The 5,584-nt window shown below is 44.7% G+C and overlaps 1 long non-coding RNA gene across 1 annotated transcript in view; it reads right to left on the bottom strand.

The window, feature by feature from the left end:
* Positions 1–2,171, bottom strand: part of LOC109300995 — a 28,345-nt gene extending 26,174 nt beyond the window's left edge. Inside the window, exon 1 of the long non-coding RNA XR_002098395.1 lies at positions 2,138–2,171. This is a non-coding gene — a long non-coding RNA (uncharacterized LOC109300995). The remainder of the gene's footprint in view (positions 1–2,137) is intronic.
* Positions 2,172–5,584: the final 3,413 nt, after the last annotated feature.

Here is a 5,584-nt window from a genome sequence, read left to right as displayed (position 1 = left end):
TAGGACAGTCCAAAAGGATAATGCAACATTAATACATGGATTAGTGCCATATTACAAATAATCCTGACATTTAGCTCTGTACATCACATTGTTATACTAATCTATTTTTAAGTGAATTTTATTCAGAGTAACTTTGTTGTGATGTTTAAACACATTTTTTTTTGTCATTGAATATTCTATCTTACTACAATAAAAAACATAAATGTGTTTAAGACGGGGGTTGTCAACTGGGGGTACGCATACCCCTGGGGGTACTTGGACTAGTCCTAAGGGGTATGCAAGGGCAGGCAGGGATGGAGCGTTGCCACCTTCCAGAAGCAGGGCCAGGGCAGGTAAGCTAGCACGCTGCCACACCCCAGCCTGGTGAGCTTCCCCACCCCACTCCTCCTCCTGGGAGGTGGCAGCGTTCTGTCCCTACCTGCCAGCGTGCCATCCCCACCTCCCTGCTCAGCATCCAGCCATGTGCCATCCCCCTCCCCTCCCACCTCAGTGGATGTATCTACATGAAACATTTACTGTGGAGTTGACTAATTAGCTCCGCGGTAAACATCTTGGCATCTACACGTGTGCCCCTATTAAGCCAGAGTAAACTAAATAACTCCAAAGCAGGATAGTACTTGTAAATACAAGCACTATCCTGCTGCAGAGTTGGTTTGTTGGGGGTTTTTTTCTTTTTGTTTTTTACTTACAGCAGCACGTGTGTAGAAATAACCCCTGCTGGCTAGCCCTGCACTGGAGCACCTTTGCAGCCCCTCCACAGCACCTTAATCCAGGACTGGCAGGCTGACCTCTAGGGCCCCCTCCCAGCCAGGGCTGCTCTGACACACTGTGCTGTGGTCCTTGGCACATGTTCAAATGGCACACCCAGGAGCAATAAACTGTAGAGTGATAAGCTCTGGAGTTTATTCCCCTACCCCACCTGGGGTAGCTTGCCAGGTGCCAGAGCTCATAGGGCACAGGCATTCCCAGGAGACAACTAGCAGCAGCACAAGGTGCACCACCGCTAGTTGTTCTCAGGAAACCAAACATCCACACACATCTGGATATGGCCATTATGCCAGATCCATACCAATCAAGCAATACCCAGCTTCCAAATCTTTTATAAAGCTTCAGATTGACAGGGCAGTGCATGTTGTGGATCCCTTGGTTCTAAAATCCCAAGGGAATGGGTATGTTTTTTTTTTTTTTGCTGGTCAGGCCAGAAATACCACTGTCTGCAATTCCACAGTAATTAGGAAAGAGCTTTGCCTGAAAGGAATGAGGAATTCAAGTTTTCAACCATTAAAGTGGGGCTCAGTTCAAATTCTGGAATTAAGGTTTTCAATCAGCTTATATTTTATGTACCTCAGTTATCACATATCTTGTCAGGCTCATGGGGTTAGGCTCCCAGAAGAACGGTAATGCTTCTTTTAGTGGCATGAGTTACATTCCTAGCCCATGATCTTTTCTAGTTTATCAGCGCAGGTTCCATCATAATACAGGCCCATGTGAAAACATTACAAGGACACTTAATTCCTTCAGCACAACACCTCTTTTGCACAATTCAGCTGAGCGCAATTTAAACTATGACCACAATACCTAACAAAGGCAACTACTATTTCACATAATGGGAAAAGCTTCTTCATAAATATTCCTAAATTACCCTTTAGCACAAAACTTTTTTTAATAATGCAAACTATTTCTTTAAAACTTTGTTTGAAATGGCTACTAGATTTTAATTTTGAACTAAATACACCTTTTCTGTACCTTCAGAATTTTCTTCATGCATTAACTACTGGTTAGAGTCCTAACCATAACTTAAATGTTTACTTTTTTTAAAGGTACATGTAGAATTTCTCATTATTACAGTACTAACCTTGCTTTTTTGCAAATGAAGACAAAGCATTATCAGGCTTCAGGACAGGGGCTAAGAAAAAACACCAGCAGTCACCAAGCTCACAATAAAAAAAAAAAAAAGCTACTAGCTTGGCAAGAAAACCAATTTCTTACAGCTATTATTTCCACAATACATATTTAAGATTTGTAATGCCTTTACAAAAACATAGGAACAATGACATTTTAACTGCAAGTCACAGTACCTATAGATTCAAAGCTGACAATAGCTCATTAAAGAAACATTAGAGCAAGCACTACTAACCTCTGCAACAAAACAGATCCTGATCCCTAAAGCTAGGCTGAGGGATTGATTTCCATGCTTAAAAAGCTGGGCTGAGGGATTGATTTCAGGTGTGTAGAAAGAAAGTTCTGGCATTTGTGTAGCTGTGTAAAGATACAGGCTACATTTAAACAAAGAATACATTACAATGTACTTCCCCATTTCTGAATGTTCACAGTTACAAATCCCAATAACATATAACAGAAGTAAAGGTTGTATAAGAACATGGCTATAACAGAACACAACAGATTCTTAACTCCCAAAAAGCAAAGCTCAAGCGTAAAGTGAGAAATGGTCACTCAAACCACCAAGCTGAGTGCAAACCACATAACAAGGCAGCTATTTCAACTTGGCCAAGAATTAATTTATTTTGCAGCTGCACACATGGGCAGTGCAGACAGAAGTTACAGAAGACGCTCTGTTTTAAAACTTCTTCATCTCATCCCTCATGCAATGAGGGTTCAGATTTTCACCCAATTGGCCATTTTTTAAGCTGTCTGCAGCCATACACTTGTGTTTTGTCATGCTTATAGACTGCTTTCTATGACCAGATTGGGCAAAAATTGTCACTTCTGTCTGTGCCCTGCAGTTGCAATTGTTCCCACTAATAGTGAGGCTGGGTTCAGCCTAATGTCATTCAGGAGACCTTCCTTAATGGGCCTGTGAATTTAAGGCTGCTGTGTAATGATTTCACTACTAGAGCCTCATGACCAGGGCATTCCTGGAGGTTTGTTTGAAACTATAAACTATGATCAGATCAAGGCAGGACTATCTTTTGCACCTCTGTTTGGTAAGTTCTGGGCTAAGTAGAAAAGTATGCTACACATCCCCTTCCACAACTCTGAGCAAGGTTTAAAATGAAGCAATAAGAACCAATGTCAGAGCCATTTATCAGTCAGATAAAGATCAACTAGAGTAGTTAAGGGCCTAAGACAAAGTTGATGGTGCAGTTTGTCCTTATCTGACTTTTAAAGGACTGCTATGGAGGCCTTTATGGCTATTATAAAACTGAATTTTTAAGAAGTCTGGAGTGGTTTTCTTTCAGATCTAAGAAGTTTGGCTGCTGTTTTTTAACTCCTGAGTTCTGCTTTTACTTTTAAAGTTAGGAAAAGATGAAACTATTGATTGTTCAAAAGAAGTTGCTAGGAGCCATTTAGCAATATCATCGCTGCCAATTTTTGGAGACCAGCCCTATTGAAAAAAAAGTGATCTGAGGGTAAAGTGAGTCTAAGCTGTAAAATTTGCATCAAACCAAGAGCTAAACTTTCCAAAAGGTAGAGTAGTTTAGATCTGAGTTTAGGATAGTAACATATCATTGTCTATTCAGGGAAGCAACAGTTCAGGTGCTGAGAAACATCCAAAACATTGAAAAAAAATTTCAATTCTTGAACCATGAACTATGGCTACCCTACATAAGCCTAGGAAACAGCCAAAATGATCTACAACTCTTGACAGAAAAGTAGTCTGACGCAAAGCTACACTGGGTTGGAAGGGACAGGGGCCGGGCCATAATTACTCCACTGCTATTATCTGTAGATGCTGCAGTTTGAGGATCCAAACTTCAAATCCTGCAGTAATCTCTGGCACATTCCCGAGATCATATTACTCGGTGACACCATGTATCGCTGTGCACATATTTAGCAAAACAGTACTTCCCATGGACTTCCTACTCACAATCTGCACTCTACAGCAGTAGTTCCCAACCTTTTTTATATGCGGACCAGCACAGGAGTGGGACAGGGGCTGCCCCACCACCCAGCTTTAACCCTGCATGTGACTGTGGGCAGACAGACAGGGTCCAAGCATGGGGCTTGTGCCATGGACTGGCAGCCAACCCTTCACAGCCTGGTACTGGGCCACAGCCTGATGGTTGGGAAACTCTGCTCTACAATAGTCAGCTTCCAAAATACTACTCTTTTTTTCTACTGTGATAAGCAGGGATCCTGGATTTCTCCGATTTAAAAAAAAAATCACAAATTCTCTGATAAAAACTCCAAAATCTGTGATTAAAATGAAACATCACGATATAGATACATACTTACATACATATACACATATATAAACACATGCACATACACACGTGTCAATTGAACACAATGTTTTATTGATATGTAACAGACTGCCAACGTGGGCTCACCAGATTGGCTTGAGATACTTACCCTGGCTTAGAAACAGTGCCGATGAACTCTGAGTGACCCCAAGGGTGGAGCAGGGGAGCCCTGCCCTGTGGAAAAGGAGAAGCCAGTCAAAAGAAGGGGTTTTCAATCCCTCATTCGCATGGAAGGGGGATGGCCGGGGTTGTGGGCCAGCCACCCTGAGCCCTGGTTGGCCGGTTTGTAAGCCAGGGAGGGACAGCCTGAGGGGGTAAAAGCAGCAGCCGAACTGGCATGTGGGGGCTGCTGACAGTGACTCTAGGGAACAATGCAGGAGGCCTAAGAAGAGCTGGGGTGAGCTGGCCCAGCAGAGGGAGCAGAGAGACCCCTCTAAAGAGCCTCGAAGGCCCTGGGAGAAGAATGTAGCAGCAGGTGGCCATGCCTCCAGCCCTGCAGCAGAGAGCGAGCAGCAGCCAGGTCTTAGGGCAGAGAGCTGGTGCCCCAAGGCCCCATTGCAGTGTGCTGGACATGCTGGACGTCCCGGAGGCTAGGGGTGGCAGTCAGCCCCCCACTCCACTGCGGAGAAAAAGGAGCGGCCAGGAGCGCAGGTGGCATCCTTATCCAGAGCAGGAAGCTGGGCTGGTGAGTTGAGGAAGCCCCTTACCTTCCCTGGGGAAGTGGGACAGCAGCAGGCAAGGCATTGTGATCCTGAGGAGCAGCAGAGCACCAGGACAAGGGTCCCCAGGAGCTCAGGGCACAGGCTGGCACTTGGAGCGGGATTGGTGAGCCGCGAGGCATGTGGGGCCAGTTACCTGGGTCAGGGGTTTAGAGCAGTGACCCCCTGGGAGCTGCCTGTGCTGCTGACCCTCTGCCACTGACTGTCCCAGAGGGGACTCAGTCCTGTCCCTTATTCTGCAGCTGATTGACATCGGATGGAGTCCCTGAGCTTTGTACTTGAGTCATGCGGATTGCTGCAGGAGCCTACTCTGTTGCTTGTTGCTTGCCTTTTTGGTTGCCATGGAGGGTCGCCCTTTAGCCTCTTTGGGGGGGTGGGGTTTGTTACAATTTGATTGTTGCAGACCAGAAGAGCTTAACCTGTTGCAGTCTGTTGCTTATTGGGAAGCTGTTGGAGCTGCTGGCAGTGAGCACCTTGCTTCCTTGTAGTAGCATCTCAGCAGTGGCTGAAAGCTACCAGTTTACCAACCTGTGGTTCTTGAGTCATGGGTTGACTAATGCATTCTGGTTTGTTTTGTGATTCTGGTTATGCCATTTAAGTTCACTTGTAAATAACCTTTCCTATTATTCTTGTTGTGTAAATAGTTAAATCAGTTAAGTG

The sequence above is a fragment of the Gavialis gangeticus genome, unplaced genomic scaffold (genome assembly GCF_001723915.1).
Source record: "Gavialis gangeticus isolate Ggan-Ray unplaced genomic scaffold, GavGan_comp1, whole genome shotgun sequence".
Classification (NCBI taxonomy): Eukaryota; Metazoa; Chordata; order Crocodylia; family Gavialidae; genus Gavialis; species Gavialis gangeticus.
The sequence above is the reverse complement of the archived record's forward strand: the minus strand, read 5'-3'. Positions and strand labels throughout refer to the sequence as shown.